This window comes from Ornithodoros turicata, chromosome 9 (genome assembly GCF_037126465.1).
Source record: "Ornithodoros turicata isolate Travis chromosome 9, ASM3712646v1, whole genome shotgun sequence".
Taxonomy (NCBI): domain Eukaryota; kingdom Metazoa; phylum Arthropoda; class Arachnida; order Ixodida; family Argasidae; genus Ornithodoros; species Ornithodoros turicata.
Window position 1 is genome coordinate 34,109,491 of NC_088209.1, and position 26,372 is coordinate 34,135,862.

The window sequence follows — 26,372 nt, forward strand, 5'->3', positions numbered from 1 at the left end:
CGTATTTTCTATGGGAGAATTTCGCGTTGTCTTTCAATAAATAGTGTACTGTTTGTCACGATGCTGGTCAAGTTCGACAGCTTGTCAATATACGTATTCCCCTGTGTTTGTGATTTTTTTTTTTGTGCGTGTGAACTTTTTTTGAAGAGTAGTTAGCCAAATATTGACTGACCTCTCTCAAGACTTAAAAAGAAGAAGATTACTAGATTTCCTTATTCAGATTTCCAAATAAATAAAATAACCAAAATTCGACATTGAAATTGCGGAGGATGCAACTATATGAGACGCTTGCAACATATGTTACGTTCATTTTAATCAAAAATATTTCCGGAGCATTTTAATTGAGGCGCCATTTTTAACGGATTCGCCATTGTCTAGTGCTATAACACATAAAGGTATATATGACACGCTGCTTGGCGGCCATATCGCATGCCGTCGAGTGGCGCCTCTCGCAAGCTAAATGTGAACTAAGTATCGCTCCGCAGCGTACGACCGTTAATTGCAGCAGCCTATCCCAGTGACGAAAGGGAAAAGGGGTGAGGCCTTGTCGCTTTCTAGTGCTGTTAACATCTTGCACTCAATCAAAAGCAGACACAATCATGGCTCGCTTATTGCCTTCTCTTTCGCTACGTGGACATATAAAGTCAGAATTCGTCTGCTATTATTGCGATTCGTCGTTCTGCAAATTAAAGAACTCGCAAATGATTGCACCTAACTTGGAACCCGTAGACCTGAATCCGTAGATAAAAAGTGCAACACGCTTTCCAGAAAATCAGTCTCGAGAAAGATATGGGACCATTTTGCGCTTTATTTTAAAGTTTTCCCATTTAGTACGCGAGGACGTTCAATCACTACTCGCAGACGACGACGGTTCGTCTCCATGGCTACGACCGCTGAAGGCACGTTCGTGGTTGGCTGCCGCCGTTGGAGACACGATCCTGATTGGCTGATTCTTAGTTGTTACGTCACGTCGACGAGTAAGCAGGCTTTCTCCTATCTAGGCGGTGTTGACACAGTGCACTCTCCGCCGCGCGACATCTGGGAAATTTTATTTGGCACATTGTCTCGCCAGTAACGCTGTTGCACGAGAATCTGGGAAGACGTCAATAAAAACTTGCCGGCTTAGAAAGGCAAGGGACACGGACAAGCACTTTGTACGAGACTAGCCTGTCCCGCTGCACCTTAATCCCTTTGTTTTGGCCATTACGTCTGCACAGACCATCTACCGCGTCACTCGTGATCACGTGGCGCCCCCGTCCAATGATGGGTTATGTTCATTATGTTCTCGGTTCGGGAATCCCTACCGATATTGGGTCCCGCGGCTTGCAACAAGAACATGTGGAACGCAGCGTCCCATTATTTCCGGGACGTTCCATTCTTGCAGCTCATTTTTCTGACAGCAGGGGGAGCCATTAGGAGAATTGTACCACGCTTTCGTTTTCGTCTTTTCTTTTTCGTCTTACAACAATGAACGCCTTCTTTGGTCACAGTGGCGTCTGATTCGCTTAGTTTCGTTTTCTGCTACTGCAGGCTTCGAACGTGTATGTGAGCTTCCGTCCCCGCTCAGAAGGGAAAACAGCAGTAACCTGATAAAGGGAGTAGCTTCGTGGTAGATGTGCGGGAAGACTTTCATGTTCAAAGACTTTCTACTTCTGTGTTGGATAGGAAGCAGAATAGCGAATATCGTGTTTCAATACGATACGTCTATTTCTCATTCGATTTTTTTTTATTTTTTTTCTGCGAGCACGGCTCAGTGCTTACAGTGTTCATGTCTCCGTGCACTACCTTGTGCGCTTTCAAACATCAATGCTGAACGCGACGTTCATTGCAGTTGGGCATTTCTATATTTGTTATCGCGCACGCAGTTGCGTTTATAATAGCAGCAGCGGCACAACGACAACAACTAGATGATGACGATGACATGGGGTAGCCACGGTAGTAATACATGTCACAGCAGAAAAAGTGTACCTGTGACAGCAATTTCATTGACCGGCCTCGGAACTTTCACGACGTCTTCTAAGAACAAGCACTAGAGTGGATGGAAGTTGGCTATGCGGTTTCGTGATTGGAAGTTCCTGCGGGCAACTTACCGTGGGTGAAATCTCTGAAACGGTCGGAGCGGCCACCACATCGACGGTCGTTACACAGCCTCCGGAAATACTGATCTCTGGACGTTGTACAATGTCTGAATGAAAGACGAACCAGATTGAGCTCTTGTCTTTCATAGAGGGAGGACATGTAGGCTACACGTAGGCTCGTTCGTGACATGTAATCGTTATGGTTACCACGTCACTTGGGCAGTCTTAACGATCCAAGTCATTGACTAATGACCATTGAAAGACATTCAAAATACTTCAACTTACTTTGGTGCGTATACGAAATTTGCATATGCTTCCGTTTCTTGAAATTCAATTTTCGCAACCACTAGCGAAAAGGTCGATCGAGAACAGAAGCGTTTTATTAGGATATTTTATGATAGATATGGTTGGCCGTATAATGAATTATGACTATATCGCAATGGGTTAGAGTGTCGCCCTTGGCTATGAAACTCTCCATTCATCATCTTGTAATAAAGTTATTGTTTGGACACGTTGAATTGTAGCACCGTGAATTTTAGTACAGCAGCGCGCGATATTTGTTTCCTTTATGAGTGCCTACACGGAAAATATGATTGCGTCCACCTCTTATCATCTGTTGTCGTCGACCTCTTATCTTATCGTGTTCCTTTCAGGCTTTAGAGACAGCACCCGTTCTTACTTTTGAGCAATATCGCGGACCTTGCTTTTGTACATGAAACGCTTTGCAACTGTCGATATTTTTTTAAATTCAAATGCCAACATGTTTTGTACTTCGTTGAGGTCCCAAGAGGTATTAATTAATTGCTGTTGCAGTTATGCATGCTTTTGTAAGCATCACAACGAAAAGTGTAGCTAGTTTGTGCTATCACCATCCCGCAGCTCCAACCAGAAGGTATATGTACCTGCCGCACGCAAATATGCATGTCCATATGAAGTAAAACATATAAATACATAATTCGTATAAATATTCACAGCTCCACGTAATAACGCGAGGCAGCCGACGAGAGACGACAGAATACGAAAATACGACGCATTCGTAACACGAGAAGCAGTGCATTCATCCGAAATAATTGCACCGTGATTACCCGCTGCACACAGTCATCTGTTCCCACGTGCTTCCTTGCGATCGAATGTCAAAACAACTGTGGGCTCGCAGCATGCTCAACGTAGATTTTCCCGGTAGCAACTTCAACTAGATATTGTGTTTTGCACGCGTAGAAATTGTGTATAAGCGCGTTGATCAATTCTCGAGCGTTTATATACGTACCGCACTCGCAAATTAGTTTTGCGTTCACGAGATCAGTCCTGAAACGCATTCAAGATCCTTTTGAGGGCGCTCAAGTAGTTTCGTAAGGATAGAAAGGGAAATTCTCTCGTAGCATAAACGTTACGCAGCAATTTGCACCGACACTCGGAAACGAATTGTTAGATAATCCTCCGAAGCAAAAGAAGCCCGGCGAAAGCTTGGTCATGGCTCAAGTTCAGCGTCGTTTGTATTTTGTGCGATTGCGCTCACTAAAACATCACCCAACCAGCACAATGTACTGAAAGTCGAGTGCAATAGGGGTGGACGGGTAGGTGGAAGGCCTTGAACAGACTCGTGACACTAAAGAACATTGATAGGAGACATACCGTCCACCCCTATTGCACTCGACTTTCAGTACATTGTGCTGCTTGGGCAACAGCGAAAGATGTATTCGAACAGTTTGAAAAACGTGCACGAAAAACCGGAAAGGGCCCTTTGGTAAGGCGTCGGAAAGCAGATGACAGCGTAGCGTTGCAGTCAGCGCACTCCACCGGGCAATAAAGAGGTGCGTGGCTCGATTCCCGCCGCTGTCTGGCTTTTTCGATGACTGCTATATTTCACTTATTCGTGTTCTTATAGGAACCTCGAGGCTTGTGTTGTGTTCCAACCTCAGAACAGTCACTTTCCTTTTACCTCCACCGCACTCGCGGTTTCGAAATTATATATATACAGAGCTTCGGCTATTTTTCATTTGTACATTTGTATAATATATATATATATATAATGTTTACAATTTGATCGTGCACTCCCAGCAGTAACCTGCCTGGGACTGCACGATCAGATTGTAAACATATGCTCAACGTGCATCTACAGAGCTTCGGCTATTTTTTTACTTTATATGTATATAGGACAAATAGGTTAATATATCAGACGGCTACGAAGTTGAATAAAAGTGAAATAATAATAATATAGATTACAGGAACGTTAACAAAAACTAATTTATTTAATGGGCAATTTAAGACATGGATTAAAAAAAAAGATCTGTCTGCTTCGACAAGAATTGCCCCCTGCAGGTGAACGGAGCTGACCTCGTAGAGCCGCGGTCCGCTAGCAATGGTTTCCGACCACGTGACTTGCAGGCTCCAGCAACGAGAGTGAGAGATGAGGCAGATAATTGGCGTCGGCCACACTACCGTTGTTATGGCACCCGAGACAGCTTCCTCCACGCAACTCGGCAGGTCGGCCGGTAAGCCGAGTTCCGACTGCCGCCGTAATTAGTCTAATTATCACAACCAGGATGCTTCCTTAGGAAAAGCAGCTAAAGTGCAAAATCTGAAAGCCTTTACCGAAACTCACCATTAATTCATCCTCTCACATTAACCTCTTTGAAGTGGGGTAACATCTTCCTGTGGCTACCACGGGGAACATCCCATGTCATCATCGCTTTTCCATCATTTATTGTTGTTGTCTGCGAAAGAGAACCTCGTAGTACGACAAAAAATAAAATGAAAGCGTAGTTCCGAGCCGTTCGACGCATTCGTATTCCTGATTTACAGGAAAAGGGAAGACAGGATCAGATGAGAAGAAATATAAAAGTACGGAGATGTTAGTCTCGACGGAGGCTACTCGAATACATGTAGACTGGAAACATATAGTGGTCAAAAAAAAAAAGAAGAAGAAGCATTGAGACACACAAAAACAAATCGATCGAACAGCACACTTCGCGAAGTCCTGGACAAAGAAACCCAGACCAGAGGCCAAGTGACACATAAGTGTGGTACAAGTGAGGAGAGTACTTTATTTCATAGAGATACGGATCAACGGAAGTGCTCTTCGTTTGGCTTGATTGATGATGATGTGACGAAGAAAAAAATGGGGATGTGAGTTTCGACGAAGTCGAACTGGCTACGGTTGATTGATTGAAAACTATAAATATGGAGACATGAGTCCCGGGATGTGAGAAAGTCGGGACATGCTACTTCAGGACACGTGAATAGAAAAGAAAGTAGGAAAACAGGGCAACTGTTGTGTGTATTAGCCGCCCGCAGCTTGCTTCTACGATGTAGTTCTGGAAACTCTCGCATGGACAATAACCTGAGCAACAGCATGCACCTCTTGCTCGACAGCGAATGATGCTTTACGCGCAGCATAGCACTTGTTACAACGGTTACGACGACCAAGTAAAACGATACATCCGACCTACCCAGCACACGTTTTTTTTTTTAACTCACCGGAGAAGTAATTAAACCGACGCTACCGAAAGACCACAATCTCGTATGTTGAACATAGTATCGAGGTAATGCGTCTAATGATTTTTAGAAGTTGCTGCTCATAATATCTGAAAGTGCGAAATTTTTCTGTGGAGATTTTTCAGCCATCATATCTGAAGTCTGCTAATGGAGTCGGCGTGTGTCCTCAGTGAGTGTCCTCACCCCCACATGTGGATCATAAACACGGCGCGACGCATAATCAAAACATGTTCTGGAACACGTTCCGTCCATTACGCATAGAAGCGCGTCGTCGAGTGTGTTTGATGTCCCACGTATGAGGGAAGTAGTTTACCCAATAATTTATGAGATAAATAAAGATCAGTTTTCGCACTTCCTGATGTCGCTGTATTGAAATCGCGCGCGAGTGTTATGCGTCATATTCCGCATAACCTTCTCGTGCGACTACGCATAACTTATGCGTTATACGAGACTCATACATCGGGGAAACACTTTTAGTGCATGTGCAGGACCGTATGTACTCAAGCTTACGGGGTCGTCTCTCGAATGAAGTATAGATGTTGCTAAGATTGAAGTATGGCAAGAATCAAATCCACTTCTCTTAACGAACTGGTGAGATAAGAAATACAGCGCGTTTATCAAGAACGTTTCTAATGAGTTTGTATCTGCTTTTTATGTGCAGCGTGGAACGGTCGCCAACCGCTTTATCTCACACAGAGGTGATCACAGGTGGAAGAAGGTTGCCTGTGTGACCACAACCGCCAAGACGGTTGAAAGAGGCACGCGCACTGATACACTGACGATCCACGAGCTGATATGCCTTCGGATACGGGTATTTATGATTAAGCTGCGGCTAGCAGGAGTTATAACAAAACAAGGGAACAGCAATCAGCACGCTCCCATCTAATCAGACTGTGCCAGGATTTATCATCCTCACATCATCAGTTTATTGACACGCTCCCCTTGGGGAAATGCAACATGTTGTTTACCCAGAACACATATACACCGTACTCGATTACCATCAGCTGTAGCATGCTAATAGTTTGGAGGCGGTAACCCTTAATGAAGTTCTTCGACCCATGATGGACTGGATACAAATATAAGACAGTAATTTGTATCGGGGGATCGGATGAATGAATGTGGAAGAGAAAAAGGGTCTGACTCAGACCTATCAGGATCCCATTAAAAACTGTGCACCCACGTACGTTTATTCGAGTAATGGGGGTCGTAGTGGGGGAGGGGGAGGGGTTTGTCGTACATACGATGAGCACTAATAGGTAATACTCGCCTCACTAAAAGGAACTGTGGCGTGAGGCAACCAATAAGCAATCACCGACGAGACGGGGACAGACAGATGAGGGACTAGCGCTACCTCCGAGAGATTTATTAGAAACAAGTGAGATTACCTAGTATACGTACACAATTACTGTCATGCCAAGCATGAAAGGGATGATGTGGCTTATGAGCGAGCCGTACCACCAGTATGCAAGTGCGAATTAAGTTCAGCAGAACAACCGCCGTCTTTGTATGTTGGTGGTGTTGCCACACGACCAACCTGATTCGCAAACGCTTTATCGAGCGCTCTGCCTGCTAGACGGCAGCATGCTTGGGGGCGTGGGAAAAACCCAGGAAAGGCGCCCACGTAGCACAGCCGGTGGCGGGATTCGAACCCGTGTCGCTTCCCGGTCTTGCAGCGGAAAGCGTCTACTACCAAACTACAGGCGCACCATTTTTTTTCCCACCGCCAGTCTCTGTAGATTTCCAGCAGATGGTGTCATATATTACCCATGTCACTGTATTGGAATGTCGCATATTACCCATGTCACTGTACTATCCACAATACCTGATATCACCTATCAGCCAGGTACGTATATACAATCTGTCCCGATTGTTGTGCTGGCAACCAAGGGGATTCTCAAGATGGCGGAATAAAGAGTATATCGTGAACCTGACGGTGCGTGCTTCCCATCAGATATCAAGCAGCACAACAATTGGGGCAGATTGGATGTACGTACCTGGCTGATAGGAGATATCAGGTATTGTGGATAATACAGTGACAAGGGTAATATGTGACATTCCAATACAGTGAAATTGGTAATATCCTCGTCGCCAGTTGTTGTGTTGCTTGATATTTGATGGGAAGCATGCACCGTCAGGCTCACGATATACTCTTTATTCCGCCATCTGGAGAATCCCCCTGGTTGCCAGCACAACAATCGGGGCAGATTGTATGTACGTACCTGGCTGATAGGTGATATCAGGTATTGTGGATAATATAGTGACATGGGGTAATATGTGACATTCCAATACAGTGACATGGGTAGTATGACAGATGGCATCCCTGAGATAGTCCACGTAAAGTCCCTGTATAGGGAACAATCCAGGGACTCCTATACCCATCCAGGAACTTTAAGTTCACGTGCCTCGCGAACCTTATCGATGCGGAATGCATGTTGCAAATAGGGAACGGACGAAGGCGTGCGCCCGTACGTCCGTGACGGTCTCCTGTAAAGCGTGCTTTCACTGCACCGTTTTAATGTACGCAGGAGAAGCAACCAACCAATACGCCTTCCCCGGCTCTCTTACTGAACGTAACGTTGGTGTGCAGTTGTAATGGAGACCGATAACGAAGTTGGCCTCTCGGGTCTGCTTCCCTTGGGAAGACAGTAGTGCGTCGCAGTGGAGAATGAGGAAGACCGAAACGAGGGAGAAAGACGGCAACGACGAAATAAGTAGTATGCGATACTGTAAGATACATTCTCCAGATTCAGATGAGTTTTCAGATAGTTGCCAAAAGGCCGCTGCAGTTTTTCATATGAGTTTCTTCTCTGAGACTTGCGATGAGAAGCACTTGCAATTAAAGTGATGTCTCCGAAGCAACTTGGTTAATGGTCATGAGAGAACTGATGTTCTGAGGCTGGAACAACATAGAAGAGACAATCACATACAAGGCCTCAGGTAATCCAGAAGATGTGGGTTCGAGTCCTACAGTTGGCTACCCTTTTCAGTGACTTTCACCTCCATAGTTAATGGTGTTCTGTAAGATGTGACCGATCGCTGTAATAAATTCCATTACAGCTACTCAGAGGTAACATATGCGACTAGGGATACCTTGCTTAGGGTCTAAACTTTCGAGATATAGAGACGGGCATTGTATCTTCACTCATGGTGGAAAGTAACTGTTGCTAATGCAGGGGACCATATCATGATCATCATCAGTACTACACTATTGAGTGCACGTCTCGCACATCACATCTTGACTATCATCCGTCGCGAGCGCTATTCATTCGGGAAGTAAACATCGTCGTAACCAGTCACGTCTCCTCTCGAATTGGTATCAGCAGAAATTGGTGCCGTGACCAGGATACTCAAGGCTAAAAGAACGAAGGATACAAGGATTCCGGCTGTGGTTCCCCCATTGTTGGCCACGGTGAGTTGTACGGTTTGATGTACTCCCGTGAATTTACTCCAGGAGTTTTCCATCAAAGTAACTGGTGCAAGTGATGTGGAGTTACGGGTCTCACAATACTGAAGCCAAAATCTCCATTTTATGTTTTCTTAAAACCAAACCAAACCAACTCCCGTGGATATTCCAATCGAGTCGGCCATGGACAAGTTGAAGAGAGAGAAATTTTTACGCTCAACAGCAACAAGATTGAGGAACGATATCGACGAGAAATTGGGAGCTGACGGTACAAACGACCAAGATATTGCTATACTACGAGAGAAGGTCCAAGATATTTCCAGAGATTTAAAGGCATGTTGACAGCGAACTCAAAGATAAATTATCTGACGAAGAATATGAACGCGAGATGACTGCAACGACCCGAATACCGCCATCAGATTTTGAAGACACTCACTCGAATCGACCTGCGCCATCAAGGAGCATCGACGAGCGCGTCGACGCCGGTGGCTTCGAACCCTATCCCCGTTCCAGCTGCTTCTGTCAATAGGGACAACAGGATGAAGCTGCCAAAATTAGAGCTGCCGAAATTGCATGGTTCCATGGATACACGGCTTCCTTTCTGGACACGTTATGAAGTTGAAGTAACACAACAACGCGCTTACCGCCACTGAGAAGTGATGTGCACCAACGTACTTCCTGCCATCGGTCTAGAGCATCTCAAGGGCGCGTTCCTACCTGAAGAAGCACCGAATGTCAACGCTGCAGATCAAGAACTTCCTCTCTCCGTTCTCACTAGGACCAATTAGTATTGGAGACTCGTGCGAGATGACATCAGGGAATTAATGATGATTTAGTCTGTGTCCCCAGTGAATTATAGGAAGGTTTATTCATGGCGTCATAAACGACACGATGAATACCCAAGCCCAGGAGCAAGCTGTAATGCTCTGCGTCGGGCAATGCCTGCAACGCCCATTCATTCATAATGATTGAGGTCCAGAGACCGAAGGCGATTACGACGACAAAACCGCAGGCGAGGGCACTGAACAGGTTTAATAGGACGGTGAGGAACGTCAACGGAAGGTACGAAGTACGGCTACCTTGGAAAGACGGCAAGTGGCGGAACGGCCGTAATTGGCTCACAGATGAACAGGCATGGCCTGAACAGTGCTTCGAGGCACCAAGTTACCGGGAAGAAGAAACGAAGCACGAACAAACGTCAGTAGCAACAACGACAGCGCAAGCGGAAGAGATTACTCGCTGCACGAACTTCAGCTCACTAACTAGACTCCACAGAGTAACGGCGTGGATGAAACGATTTTGTGAAAATTGTTAAGGGGCTTCTATCGGTGGACCACTTACGAGGGAGGAGATTGAAAACGCTAAGAACTATTGGCTCCGTCATGTACAAGCCACAGCCTTCCCCGAGGAATATCAAACCCTGAAGGCCATCAAACTACTAAAAAAAAAACGACACTTCATGCAGTAGTACAGACCATTTCTTGATGACAACGGCATAATGAGGATTGAAGGGCGGTTCCAGATGGCAAACCTCACGTTCGATGAAAAACATCCCATCATGCCACGAGATTCTCACTACGTCTCATTACTCGTCGAGCAAGCTCACCGAAGGGTCATGCATGGAGGAGTAGCAGACACTCTTGCAAAGCTCAGAGAAAACTATTGGATATTACGAGGAAGGCAGGTGGTGATGAACGTTCTTCATAGGTGCACCGTTTACAGGAGATTCAACCAGGCAAAAACGTACGGGCAGACACCACTACTTTCTGCTGACAGAGTTCAACAATATCATTCATTTGATGTTGTACGAGTTGATTTTACAGGACCGCTTTATGTTAGAGACACACACAATCATCAACGAAACGTGAAAGTGTACATCGCCATGTTTACTTGTGCTGTCGTAAGGGCCGTCCACCTAGAAGTTTCACGCGACATGTCTGTAGAAAGCTTCGCCCATACGAAGATTCTTCGCACGGCGAGGGATGCCTAGCGTGATATACAGCAACAATGCTCCCGCCTTCAAAAGATCCAACAAGGAGCTTCGTGCATTATGGCGACGTATACGAGACGATGAAGTGCTGGACCGGCTTGGGACCAACAGCGTCAACTGGAAGTTCATTCCTACAAATGCACCGTGGTGAGGAGGACTTTATGAAAGTCTGATACGGTCTGTGAAACAGGCATTGAGGAAAACCATCGGCAGAAACTCATTGACGTATGAAGACCTGGTGTCAATCGTATAGCAGAGGTAGAAGCAGTCATTAACTCTCGACCGCTTTCTTACGTGAGCGATGATCCACATGAGATTCTTCCGCTGACACCAGCGGAGTTCATCGCAGGGAGAAGACTTACCATATTGCCTCCAGACATAGCAACAGAAGACACGGAACCCATCCATCGCACATGGCAGAAACACGCAACATTGCTCCAGGAAACATGGCGAACGTGGCAGAGGCGTTACAGGTTGGGACAAAAGTTTACGGAACACGCGAGCGGCGTATTTTTTCGTCGGTACGACACCCTAGCGGCTGGCGGAAGCGGGTGAGTTCATTGCTTCGGATGGGTGCAAGCGTGCGATGCCAGAGACACAGCGGTAGTTCCGGTATCGCCTGGTTGTGTTTGGGAAGTGGAAGCTACCGCTGTGTGTCGCTAACAGCGTACCCTTCCCTCCGAAACAGTGAACTCACCCGCTTCCTGCAGCCGCTAGGGTGTCGCACCGAAGAAAAAGTACGCCGCTCGCTTGTTCCGTAAACTTTTGTCCCAACCTGTACCTCATGGAGCTCCGCTCAGCCAACCAGTGCAAAGAAGGCAGGGGAAAAGCGATGTCTCCAGGCGACATCGTGATCTCAGAAGAAAGAAAGCCAAGGCTGTTCTGGCCCCTGGTCCGCATTCAATCCGGACACACGGGACAAGATGGGACGATACGCGCATATACTGTGCGAACGTCTACTGGGCATGTGACTAGACGAGCTAGCAAGTCGCTGTACCCACTTGAGGTACAACAGCATGACGTCGCCGGTCCGCAGTCTGTTGCTAACGACCAGCGGCATGGCCGAGTGGGCTAAGGCGTCCGCTCGTTGGTGGTAACCAAGGTCGTGCTGAAGACTGGGAGGTGGTGGGTTCGAATCCTACCGCCGGCTGTGCTGTCTGAGGTTTTCCCTGGGTTTTCCGAAGACTTTCCAGACGAATGTCGGCACAGTTCCCCCTGAAGTCGGCCCAGGACGCATACTAACCCCCCTGTCCCCCACTCCTTCCTGCTATCCTCTCTCCGTCTGTCCACATCTGTACGTCGCTCATAGCCACAGTTGCTTCGCGGCGCTAACACCCAATCAAAAAAAAAAAAATGTTGCTAACGCAACGGACATATCATGATCATCATAAGTACTACACAACTGAGTGCACGTCTCGTACATCACGTCTTGACTATCATCCGTCGCGAGCGCTATTCATTCGGGAAATAAACATCGTCGGAACCAGTCACGTCTCTTCTCGACTTGGTATCAACAGTAACTATTCTGAGGCTTTGGAGCACGTAACAGAGGCATAGCACAAACCTTAAGGTGTCTAGCTTTTCCGACGACTGGTATATTGATTTGGTATTTTGACTTTTGGTATTTGACTTGGTATTTTGACTCTTTAGTTTCTCGGGCCTTTTGGGTTCCCCCTCCATGGAACGAGTTTGCTTCACTACCTTTCATTAGCGTACGGCACGCAGTTAAAGCTGCTACGCTGTAGCCCGTGATCATGATGATGGAGCCTGCACATCTCCATGTTTCTCTTTTTCCCCATTTCCAATCATGGCTTCACGTAGTCACATATATAGTCACGTAGCCTACTGACTCGTTGCAGGATGTGACAGTATGTGCGAGCTTTTTTCGGCCCTCTGCAACCGCTTTGAGCCATATTACCTTGTGAAGTCAGCGCAGGACCCACTAACAACCCTTTATCAACCCCTTGCGATCGTGTGATAGTGTGTGTGATTTTTTCAGTTTTTACTTCTTCTTTCTTTCCTTTCCTTCCTTCCTTCCTTCCTTTCTTTTTTTTGAATAGCGGCCGATCTCTCTCTGGCTGATCTTTCCTTTTTTCCTTAACAAATCTTCATATCCCCCCCCTTTATCGACGAAAACAACAACAACAACAAAATATTCACCGCCTTCGGGCAGTCGGACAAGTCTCCCCACTAATCGAAGGGGACCACACATGTCATATCTAACATGGACGCTTACAGTGTTACACATTTCCCTACACTCCATCTTCGTAAACAGTTTTTTTTCCCCTCTCTTTTGTCGTCGAGTAGCCCCCCGCAAGGTTACTAGTTTACACTGCATTACATTCGTTCTCCAAATATCCGACGAAGGAGCTACGTTCCGGCCTTGGGTCTCCATTTATCTTGTCACGGTAACAGCTGACAGGAATTGACTGCCGTGACGCCATCGACCGCGTGACAGACGAACAAAGCGCTCGCGGGTGCGCGACAGGCAAGACGAATTCCTTATCGATTCGGTTAAATACCGCCCGGTGATCCATACCAACCAGCGGGTAACACCTGCATCACTCCTTTATTAAATCGATGCAGCTTTTCAAGCGTGTCAAGTTTCTTCCGTCGCGCTGTGAATAACAAAGATCCATCCCGCGCAGATAGCTTCTGCGCCAAGTTGCGCCATCCACTGGATTATCAATATACTTTCAGCTCAGACGGTTCGAAGCTAAAGTTGACAATAGGGGGATAAATAAAATGGCGGTCATATGCAATAATAACAGCACCAGAGGCATTTCTTGCACCGTCCTGGAAGCAGAGTTTACCCACCGCATTGCAACCGCCTTCGGTCGGCCGGGAATATAGGATATAGTTAAATGGCATTCTCCAGACTCTTAGAAGGTAAATATTAGCAGACACGTAAGCTCGCCATATACAGTAGCTGAGAGCAGCGTTGGAAGCTCGTCGACGATAACGGTATGTAAATACCAGGAGGTCCTTTGTGTCTGCCAGAAGCATCCCTGCGAACCATCTAGTCTTTGATCACACCGCGTGATAGGGACTGGGAGACAACAGCTAAAAGAGTAATAATAATTCCCTGTCCCGCCAGGCCTGGAACCAGAATCATGTACGTTACTGACCACGAAATATATCTATTGTTCTTTCTGGCATAGTAGTAAAGTCCCTAGACCAATATCATGCAGCACCGTCAAGCACTGTTTTCATTTGCACAAAACCGTTCCAAGCAAAGTAAAGTTTTCCTCTTCAGCCTTATCGCACAAGGTGGTTTCCATTTATGGTAGTATTAAGGAACATGATCCGACCTTAACACAACAAGTACGCAAGAGCTACCTTTAGAACATCCTTATCGCACATATGCAAAACGGCTGCACTCTTCAGCCATAATCTTTTTTGTTTATACCCTCCTTGTATTTATTATATCACCTGTTTGTGTATCTGCATTTTGGTCAGTGTATTCCTTGAACTGCGCTCCGCATTTAGTTCTTAAGTTATCCTATTGTATTTTAACATCTTTCATACTTCGCTTAATTAGGGGGTTTCTATAGTTATGTTTACGATCCCTCTCATGCAGTTCTCGTGGCCTCCCTTCTAGCATTGGAGAGAACGACCGGCTAATTACGCTCTTCCGAGCCTGGATTTCTTGGAAAAGTTGCAGTTTTTCGTTTGTGGTCCAATTATCTGTACATTGGCGCTTTGGACCAATCGATTCCATGTTGAGTGTGCGTACGATCGCAGACAAGTAGTGTGGTTCGTCCTCTGCTCTGTTGGTTCGAAGCATCAACGCACTATGTGTTGTGTTATTAGTGAGTTTTAGTATAACGTACGTAAGGGATAGCGTACTGTTAAAAATATATCTCCCAGAATATACGCTTAAAAATAAACGCACAAAAATAATCGCCGAAATATCCCCGTTTAAATATAAGCACTAAGGAATCCACGGTTAAGAATATACCGTTAAAAATAAATCGTTTCAGGATCCCCCCAAATCCACCCTACAGTTGCTAGAGTCACGTGGTATGGCCCAAATCAAGGTGAACTGCAAGCTAAGGGGCTTAACCTAACCTCACAGGACCAAACTGGCCTAAACTATCCCCAACTAACCGAAACCAAACTAAACTAACCTAACATAACCGCCTCCGTGCTAGATGATGAGGGGACTTTGAAACAGTTTATTTTTAAAGGTGGATTATTAAACGGTGATCTCTAAGCGGGGATAGTAAGCGGTTTATTTTAGGAGATATATTTTTAACCGTGTATTTTTTAAGCGGATTATTCTTGAATGTTTTATTCTTAAACGGTTATTCTTAATGGTGGATTTCGGGGACCCCCCGACGAACTTGGTGAGCAGACGACGACCGTTCATGGCGGAGCCCCGCCATTCGTCAAACTTTCCTATTACGTCACGTCCGGGATCTGAGGGCTTTTTTGAAGCGCAAAGGAAAGTCCTCGCGAACGGCCAGCGCACCTTCCGGCACTTCGCTTTTGATGAAGCACTTTGTGCAAGATTAGGAACGTCCGTAGCCCATGCGCCTAACCGCGTAAGGACGTGTTAAGGTTAAGATATATTGTTAATGTTTTATGCACTGGTCCTCCCCTACACGCTTTAGCTGAACTCAACTCGTATTGTGACTTTTATGCCTTATTGTGCAATGACACTACCTGGTCATGAGTGTTTCATGCGGTGATTGTTCGGTTAGTGCTATGAACGTTACATGATGTACCAAATTTCATGGCACACCAAGGTCTTTCATCATTATTAACTCATCACTTCATCGTTTCATATCACATACTGATCAGTGTGCCCTGGGGTAGTGGGCCAAATTGAGTAGCGAATTTCTTCATTCGTCGTCGCTTGATGATGATATATAGATAGAAGAAAAAATGGGGAGGTGAGTGACGACTAAATCGGACTGGCTACCGCACTACATCTACGTAGAGCAAAAAAATAAAAAGGAAAAGGGGAATGGCGGTAAGAAGAGTTCCGTCGGTGCAAGAAAACGAAAAGTCACACTCAAGCAGAGAGTCACTTCATTAGATTAGATTTGATTAGAAGTAGAAAAAAATGGACACGTAGGTCGCACTGGTGCGACCAGCTGTTCCATTCCTCTTGATGCGTGAAAGCATGTATCATGTATCTGTTGTTGCTATTGCTTCCTCTGGGTCGCTGTAATGTTCGTTTGTTTGTTTGTAAGAAAAAAAAACAGGAGAAATGTTCATTGAGTTTCAGTTTGATTATAGAAAAAAAACCCCGGAAGATATTGAATTCGTCACCTGACGAATTCTGCTACTCCCACAAAGGAAATGAAACGAATGAAAGGAGAAGAAAACTGAAAAGATGAAAAAGTAAAAATAGAAAGACATCATCCCTCCCAGTCACCGAACTGTACGTGCACATGCGTAGCTCCATCCCCTAGAAGTGAACTGAATTGCAAGAAACTAACAGGAACGGGAAACTCGACGACACATGCCTAGAATGCGGTCCTAAAATACAGATTCCATATCACTGCTCACTATGAAGTTGACAAGCGCTGATAACGCCGCGTCTCTCTTCTTGGGTTCCCATACACCCAGCACCTTGACTATATCGAAGGTTCTATTGTCCAAGCGGGCTAGAGCAGACTTCAACGTTGCTCTTTGGGATGCATATCTTGTGCAGTGCACAACGATGTGTTCCGTGTTTTCCACAGATGCACACACTGGACAGTTTGCTGAACTAGAAATGTTCGTCTTTACGTATCTTCCCACCTGGAGAAGCTTGCATAAACCGCAAATACTAACAGCATACTTGCTGGAAGCTCGCCTCTAGCCCATCTACACATGGCGGGATTTAACATCGTTCGCAAACGCTTTAAGTAATAGTACAGCCCCGGATATAACGATGGACAGCAAACAGAGATAAGCCACTTGTTTTCACAACGTTGTTGCATCATCATTGTTCTCTCGCCAGCATTTTTGTGGCCTCAAATATCGATTTACCAATCGCCGAGTCGTTCGTAGCAGCTTTGACGCCGTTTTCTTCATTTTCTCACTCCGCCTCTCTCCCGGGACAATGTGCCGCTCGACCAGCTATTGGCTAAGCCGTAAACTTTTACGGCCGAGATATTGGCTCTCTTGCGGGACCCATCAAATGGGTGTGGAAGTAGAGCGATAAAAGAACAAAAACAAATCCCCCTTTTCTTGTTGAAATATCTGAAATCGCGGAAAATGTAATAGCCCGAATCGCGATGACCCCTACATAGCGATAGCGTATCTGCTATCAGCACTTCTATAGCTTTATTCCCTTTTAAGAGGACAACTTTGCCAACGGCACGCTCAAATTGTGTAACCACCACATTAGCAATGAACGACTTCACAAAATATTAAAATGTTTGAACAACATTTAAAAATTTAACAGCATTTCAAAAAGAGCTTTGTGCCAAAAATTTACCGTCAACTGCTCAAATATGCAGGTGGATAAATTGACTTGGATCGGCTTAGCTTGGCTGACGACGGATTGCCGAAGGACCACGTTAGTACTGGCAGCATATTTTTGAATTTAGGAGGGGGAAAAGTTTATTTTAAAAAAAAGAAAAGGAAAGGTTAGCAAAGAGCCGGCTTGCTTTTGAATAGCCATGACGAAATTTCATACTGCGAAGTCATCCCGATATCGTCATTATGTATCTGTCATATTGCGTTGTGGATTGGATTGGGTTGGATAAGAAAGAAAAATATGGAGTCTGAATATATGGAGGAAAAAGTGAAAAGTTTGTTAGTCCCGACCCGGTCAGGACTGGCTACTCCAAAACGCGTTTGTGGGTGGAACACTAGAGCCAGGAAAAAGAAAAGAAAACAAACAAACAGGAAAGAGGCAGAGTAGGTCAAGCAGAAGAAAAATAAAGAAAAAAGGGGGAAAGGAAAGGGGAGACATTAGGCATCGAGAAACACTCACTGGTCCATAATGTCAGAGACCGCGCGTTGTCTTGGATAAGGTTCCAGCATCTTTCCGTAAGAATTCTAAGCTTTCAATTTTGTATTTATTCAATACAGCAACATGTCTATTACAGTGCCCTCGTTTGCTCTCGCGCCGTTACATATGAAATACACCTATTAATAAACCTAAGAAAGGTGCCCATAAAATGTGCAGAGCAGCTGCGGCGCGTTGCCTCCGGAAAATGGGCGTAAAAGCCGCCACTCGGAAGACTTCCAAGACCCTCGCTCAATTTTTCTGACGGCAGCAATGTTTACGAGGGATTCACGTCGGATAGCTGAGGCGCGTTGAATAAAATATTTACGACGGCAGAGCACCGTTTTAGAAAGAATACCCCCTAATAAACTACTTCGTAGCGGAGGGAACAGAGCGGAACAATTTGAAGGAAATTCTTTCCAGCAGTTGTACTTTTCCAGAAATAATGGCGCTACACGGATAATATTTCGGCGTCGGGATCTGAGTTTCGAAGTATGGAACAGCCATGAAACGGCCAAGTGCGCGCGTTTTAATAGATGTGCAACTGTTCAACATATCTGGGATGGCAACATATTTGATTCGCCGCCATTATGCTTTCGCTTATTTTGATCCTATTGCACTTTCCTTCCTTTTGATATATATATAATTTTTTTTTGTATCTTCGCTTATCTTTCCTGTTTGTCAATATTTTGTATTTTAGCTTTGTGTGTCCTAGAGTGGAAAACCTCCCCACTTCATCATCACAATATATATGTTGTTGTTGTTGTGTGTCAAGTAAAATCTTGTTAGTTCAGAGTGAACTTGTTGTGTGGCCTATAACTTTTTTTTTGTATGTGTTGCAGTGACACCATCTGAAGCACCTCTATACAGCAAGGGCCTTCCTAAGTCTAACGGATTTGGAGGATGCCATGTTGTGAAAGGTAGAGAAGCGTTAGATCAAAAACATTACGTTAGGTTACGTCAGGTCAGGTCAGGTTGGGCTGGGCTGGGCTGGGCTGGGGCTTGGGGCTGAGAATGAGGATGGGGGATGGGGCTGGGGCACGCGCGTTGTACCTCGTTCCCGATCTATGCTAGTTTTCACCAAGCACTCACTTTCTCCAAAGAGACGCGTCCATCATCATGCGTAGGCAAGTTCACTTCATTACGGACGATGATTTTTCGGTTGCTCTTCAGCTACGGAACCGATAAAAAAAGACAGGGAGAAAAAGGAAATAAGTCGCGGAGGAAATAGATTCGTGCATCGCGTCGCCTTTTGGCGTATCGTCCTTCGTCTCTTCTTCCTTAAAGAAGAATAATTAGACAATGAAGGGCGGAGTAGCGGGGAAAAAAAAAAGAAGAAAGAAAAAGATCCAGATCGAAAATTAATTTTGAAGTCGCGGGGGTGGCGTTCCAGCTTGAACGTGGTAGCCTCGCTTCATTTTATTCCCCAGCGTTCCACCAAAAGCAACAAAAGATACGAAAGTTGACATTTACAGGGATAGGGCGTGTGCTCCTTGTCCTCGTCTCGTGTGTTGCGTTTCGCCGGGTATCGTGTGTTGGCTCTTGCGGTGCCCGAATTTAAAGCACGACGACGACGCCGATAAGTAAAAAGGAAATAATAATGAAAGGATAGACAGCACGGTAATTTGAAGCGAAAGCGTGCGCTGTTTTTGACAGGCAAGCCAACCGTAATTTGACCGCGTGGAACTATGGAGAGGTATTTTTGTCTGACACGTTTGCTTGTTTTCTTGCGAAGTTTCTGCGCTAAGGAAGCTTCCTTTGGTGAGGTTCTTCGTAATGGTTTTTACGGAGCAATCGCGGTGTCGCTTAAGATGGGGGATGCACGAAAGGTAGTGGGCATTTGATGTGCGGACAATTACAACATACAGCACGTTATACAAGCTAGCAGCAATAAGTTAGAGAGCTGGGTTCAAACTTTGACTTCTTGACACGTCGATTGCGCATTTGCCACTGGTTGTGATTGCTACAACGTCATTATGCCACACAGAAAGCGGGTCAGGAATTCTGAAACCCAGCGTATTTCATCTCTGCCGACCTTCTGTTGAACGATTACTCCAACATTTCAAACGTGACATTCGACTTTTCGGTGACTTTTCGGTTCTTTCTGGAGCTCTTCCGTGGGGTCGGATTTCCATTTCTTCAATTTCGCATCAAGCCGGATGAGTCCAGAGTTTGGTTACAGACATGTAAGGAGAACCCTGTCTGAATGGCCGGAAACACAGACATAACGTCAGGTGAAGTGATCGATGTCTCCCATATTTTCAGCGTCGTAATGTAATCTAATCTATATTATGTGTAAAATTTAATTGTTACTGGTGCTAGACCGAGTCCTGATGGGACGAACTGCTTGTGTATCACACGAACAATGCCTCATTTGTTCAGGTTAATAATTTAACGTGTTATGAATTCCTCTAATAAAAGTCTACTTGTCCGAAAAAGATGCGCTCAACGGTATTTATCTTGTGGGACTACTTTAGACACGTTTTCCTGAGACCGCCATGTTGACCTATTCTGACGCACCGGTTCCAAGATGCAGGCTCAGTGGGAACACGACATAGCTCACTCCCTTCTCTCTGATGTAGACCCCACGCTTTCTCTCGTCCTCCCTCCGCGACTACCGCGCCCCTTAACTGCTCTCTTCCACCGCATGAGGTTCAACGTTGCCTTTACACCTGCCTTTCAACACCGTCTCGGCTCCACCTCGTCTTCCCTCTGCCCCACTCGTGGAGTACACGGCGACCTCAGCCACGTCATCCTGGCTTGTGGGCAGTACCACCACGAGCGTGCCCTTATGGAACTCTCTATGCAACGCATTGACAAGCGGCCGTTCAACCTAGCGAAGATCCTCGGTCCGTGGTCGAACGCTGCTCACCAGACGCAGGGCCTTCGTCTTCTGGCGGAGTACTTGTGCTTCACCGGTCTGGCGACGGCTCTTTGAAAGCCCCATCATCATCCCTTCATCCTCCCCCAATGCGAAATAGGGCAGTGTACCGCCTCAGCGGCGGTGAATCGCCCACCCCATCATCATCCTATGTACGTGTGTGTGTATTCTGATGCATGGAAGCCGACGTTTTCGCGCTCTGTTTATTTTTTTAGACTGAGTATGGCTTCCAGGATTTTTTTTTAGCTTTCGCACGCATAAATACGCCACCGTGCGCCACCGAAGTTCCTCTGGTACCAAGTAGACAACGAGTTAAGTGTGCAAATGCCGGTTAGGTTTATCTTCACACACCCTGTATTGGGTAACACAGCAAGGAAAACTCATGGAAAACTTTCATGTACAGTTTCGGATTGCATGAATGTAGCGCAGGAATATATTTTTAAGGCAGTTACGAACATTCACAGGCATACGAATGACTAGCATCATTTCTATAACATGTGAAATTACAAAGGGGTTGTCATTTTACCTTTTTAACTGTTCTTTTTCGCACAGTTCCCAGATTCTACTGAGTGGATTCCATCTCTTCAACCGCGTAATGAACTCAGTTCCGTTGCAGAAAAACTTCCGGTATCACTCCCAGCAATCATACACAGTGCATTTCTTTTCTTTCTACGGTGCAGATCTATTCCATGCTGTGTAGCCATACAGTCCTTGTGCCACCGCGCATAAATATTCATAACGCATCCACCCATAGATGTTTACATAAGTGCTCCAAAGGAGCGCTACACTTTTACCACGCATCTCTGACGATAAATAAAGGTGCTGAGAGAACTGACTAATTAGGGCTGCGGGATTTGAGAGTGACGCCTCTCGCTTTTGAGCGTCACCCGTTACAAGCTGCCACTAACGACAGTGCAAGTAATTACCAGCTTGTAAAGGGAGAAAGAGCGCCGTCAGTGTTTGCTTTCCTGCATGATCCCAGGTCATTAAGAGTTCTAAAGGCCTCTCGATGTATATCTTGAAGCCGCTGAGCTACGGAGACGTAACAGCGAAGCACGGTTCGGAGGCTAGCAATAATCGTAGCCGATACGACGTGCGGTAAGGAGTACGTATACACGCAAAGAAGCTGTTTTGAAGCTGGACTTGGAAAAACGCGTTAAAAAGGGTGACTTTGCAAGGATTCGAAAAAAAAAAAAAAAAAAATGAGGTGAGCATCATACCGAACACGAACCCCCCCCCCCCCCCCCGACGATACCGAATACAACATTCACATTCATTTTGCGCGAGTAATTAATTCGTGCTCCCGTGGCATAGTGGTTAGAGTGATCGCTTTTCACGCCGAGACTGGGAGGTGACACGGGTTCGAATCCTGTCACCGGCTGTGCTGTCTGAGGTTTTCCCTGGGTTTTCCGAAGACTTTCCAGACGAATGTCTGCACAGTTTCCCCTGAAGTCTGCCCAGGACGCATACTAACCTCCCTGTCCCCCACTCCTTCCTGCTGTCCTCTCTCCATCTGTCCACGTCTGTACGCCGCTCATAGCCACAGTTGCTTCGCGACGCTAACACGGAATTTAAAAAAAAAGCAAACGAAAATGCGAAGAGCAGAAAACAGACAACAACAATAAATGATGACGATGAGATGGGGTGTTTCACCCCAGAAAACAGAGCTCCATACTGTCCCCATCCAGGAACTGAAACCGTAACCGAATATCGGTTCGGTTACGATTCAGTGTCAGAACTCTGGAAGCGGTTTCGGTTACGGATACGGGATTCGCAGTTTTAATATTTGCGGTTCCCGGTAACCGAACAGCTGAACCGGTATTTTTTTTTTTTTTTTTCGGTTTTCTCTAGGATGGTGTGTGCAGGCTCCGTGGATGTCGCACAATGGGCTGCAAAGTGGAAACGGGTAAAAAAGAACATATTTATCTCTTGTACTCCGAAAGGGTGGTGCAGTGCCATCTGCCAGGTCGAACAAAGAGTGAATTCTTTCTTCGACACACCTTGGCCGTTTGCGACATTCCGCGTAAAATAATTTGTTGCGGTCTCTATTATCTCGTGCACATTCATTTCTCTCGTGCTGTAAAAAGCTACAATGGCATGAAAAACTGCGTGCGTTCAGCGGTTAAGCCAACACATGTGGAAATAAACAACGTGCAACGCTTCGTATCTTAAATGATCACAATAATACAGTTCATAACTGATAAGGGACGTACACAATACATGTCATACGATGCGTATATCAACCGATTAGGGCTCCAAGCGCATAAGATGGTATGTTGTGTGTACAACTTCGGAATGAAAGACACATGACGAAGAGATTTGCTCAGAAGCACGTATTACACCACTAATCAGAGTTACGAAGCGATACAAATATCGCATCCAAAGTTATTGGCGTTCACGCTTGAACCGATTCATATGAACCGGTAACCGAAATCGCATTTTTCGATTCAGGTTACGGTTTCGGTTAGTTGCCCATGGTGAATTGCGGTTACGTTACGGTTCCGGTTTTTGAAAAAAAAATGGGTTCGATCCAAGCGGTTTTCCGATTCCGTTCCGGTTTAACTCCTATGGCTCCATACTGCGGTGGTTCGTCCGGAGGAGGATACCGTGATGACGTCAGCCAACATTGTCGTCTGCATCAAAACCTGCATTCTCCCTTGTCGGATGATGTCAGCAGTGTGTTGCTGTCAGCGCCCTCTCGTTTCACAGAGGCGAAGCGCTCGCTTCGTAATAAATTTTTTGGAACGACATATTTCGTACACATGTTCGTGACACCCGAAAGGTTACGGATATACCAGAACCTTTGTGGTGATTTTGTCGATAGCTCTAGGACAAGAAGCAGCATGTCCACTCAGATTATCTTCACTTGAGCGGGTATTTCTACGTGAAGACACTTTGCTTCTGCTCTGTTTCAACGTGGCCTGTGGATATGTCGGACGAAAAATTTAAGGTTCGGTGAAAAAACTGTTACTGGCTTTTGGGTATCATGAGGATGAGAACGTAGTCATGTGCGAACTTGGACATCCCTATAGGAACGATAAATCCTCCAAATGCAGATTTTACGAAGGTATTACTGTGCTAATACCGACATTAACTCCTGGGTGTGGTTATACTCTTCACTTGTAACGCAGCACTAGTAGAAAGATGTGTGCTACAACTAACACTGTGTGGTCCACTCGGACCCGAGGGTAAATCTCTCTAACGACGCGGAGCGTTAAGAATGACATGCCTGGAGAGAAACACGTTTTCGCACTCTGTCCTTTCCCTGTATCACTGGCTTTCAACAGTCATGTTTGCTGGCAGCGGTCCCTGCTTCCCCCTCAACTGAAACACCGTATAGGTTGTTGCTCTGTTGCGAGATGTTTAATTATTTTCGTTGTTGTTGAGATACGCAACAGCAAGCAGATTATTCGTGCATTCGTGTTCGCGGAGTGGACAAGAAACTCGCAGGGGTCATCAGCCTGCGCAGTAACTAGCTGAGGGAACTTCTATAAAGGTCTACCCGGGGTGCCATGCTCGCCGGTTACTCAATGCAGGTTGGACATTGTGTTGCCCATACAAATCCTGGTAAAAGTCATCGTAGCACAAAGCTATAATGCAAAACGTATGGATAGCGTATTCCAAACTAGATATGCGAAGCCCTGAAAAAAAAAAAAGAAGAAATTTTGGTAAAAAAACAGTTATTTTCGGGGGGGATTTTCTCGTCTCCGAAAAAATTGCCAAAAAATTTCGAGGCGACAAAATTAAAAAATGTAAATTTTCGTGCCTTCGATGCGTTCAAACCCGCCAACAGTGCCTTGAGTGCCTCTAATCCGCTAACAACCACCAACTTAGAGCTCCGCTTGGCTGCTCCAAGCGATCGCCGTCGCATTCACATAATGTCGGAGCTCTGGTCGGAGTGGACGGGTTGTTCCAATCACCTATCGTTGAGTAGACAGTAGTCTCATGGGATGCTCTGCTCTGCATTTATGCCTAGAGGATGAACACTACTAAACTTTCTAGCTCATTGTATGCTGTGGCTTGGCCGGCAATGCTTCGACTCAGCAGTAACCGCATTTGTTTCAATTTTTCGAAAAAAAAAAAAACGAAAGAAACCGGTTTTTTTTTTCGAGCGATTCAAAATTTCCGGAAATTTTGCATCTCTATTCCAAACAATCACAATGGCGGTGTTCCAGAGGTGAAGTATTCTGTCCTTTCTCTCTGACAATCGTTCCCCAACCAACACCACCTAGATAGAGAAAACCTGCGTACTCGTCGACGTGACGTAACAACCAAAAGTCAACCAATCAGGATCGTGTTTTCAACGGCGGTAGCCAATCACGAACATTGAAAGCGGTCGTAGAGGAACCACCGTCGTCTGCGAGTAGTAATTCAACGTCCCGGCGTGCTAAATGGGAAAACTTTAAAGTAAAGCGCAAAACGGTACCATATCTTTCTCGAGACGGATTTTCTGGAAAGCGTGTTGCACTTTTTTGTCTACAGATTCACGTCTACAGGTTCACAGTTAGCTGCAATCATTTGCGAGTTATTCAAATCACAGAACGGCGAATCGCAGTAGCAGACGAATTCTGACTTTATATATGTCCACGTGGCGAAGGAGGGAGAGGAGGCAATAAGCAGGTCTTCTGTATCTAGGTGGCGCTGCGCCAACTCCCGAAAAGAGAAAAGGAGGGAAAGGGAAGAAGGAAACCTCCGCCACAATTCACTGCGAGATTGCAAAAGAATCCTTATCCTCGAAGCGCTGCCTATATAGTTATGTGCGGAAGCCACACGCGAACTCAACTACACGCATCGACGCACACGCGTTTTAAACTTTTCATTTTTTCTTTTCGGTATGATATACGAACAATATTGTGAGTGCAGAGGCGCTGGGGGCCAGATTCATAACCGGAGGCGTCGGCACACATGAGATCCCCACAGCAACTCACTTGTGGATATGCCTGGCATTCGTCTGGCGAGTAAACGAATTAAAGTAACGGACCTCCCGGAATTCTACCCTTGGCTAACCTCAATTCCCCCCCCCCCCCCCTCACCTTACGGACACAGCAAGCGAGACAACATCGGTGTTCTGGACGGGATACGTGGAATGCTCTGCAGGTGCAACGCGGACTCATGCTTGCGTGTAACACAGCTCCGTTTCTTTGAACTGTGGTATGTGAACGCAGAGTAAGGAAGTCTTTTTGTTTTAAATTCCGTCTTGGCGCTGCGAAGCAACCGTGGCTATGAGCCGCGTAGATTTACACGTAGGATGAGTCAGCCTATTATTTGTGTGGCGACATGCGGATAGTTTCGACCCATTATCATTATCATCAATTTATCACGACAATCCGAAAAAGATAATTTGCTGTGAGCGTCATGGCAAACATGGTTATTCAGAACCGTTCTAGTTACGAAACAATACCTCGATGTTGTTAAGGTTCTGGGCCCTTGGTCATCGGATCATAAGTTCGACGCCATGCAAGCGTTTGCGCGATTTTGCGCAGGCTCAAATTTAGTGGACACAGTGTGATTCTCTGTGTGAGTGACTAACTGAGTGCCTCTGTCATTCTGTCAGAATGAGTGCCTCTTTCTCC

The 26,372-nt window shown here is 45.8% G+C and overlaps 2 protein-coding genes across 3 annotated transcripts in view; one reads left to right on the top strand and one right to left on the bottom strand.

The window, feature by feature from the left end:
- LOC135368711 (T-cell activation inhibitor, mitochondrial-like) overlaps window positions 1-26,372 on the top strand; it is a 284,743-nt gene that overhangs the window by 101,453 nt on the left and 156,918 nt on the right. Inside the window, exon 8 of the mRNA XM_064602168.1 lies at window positions 18,761-18,838. The gene's annotated coding sequence lies outside the window, so the exon portion shown is untranslated. The remainder of the gene's footprint in view (window positions 1-18,760; window positions 18,839-26,372) is intronic.
- Window positions 1-26,372, bottom strand: part of LOC135368713 (tachykinin-like peptides receptor 99D) — a 244,829-nt gene that overhangs the window by 96,108 nt on the left and 122,349 nt on the right. The window lies entirely within an intron of this gene.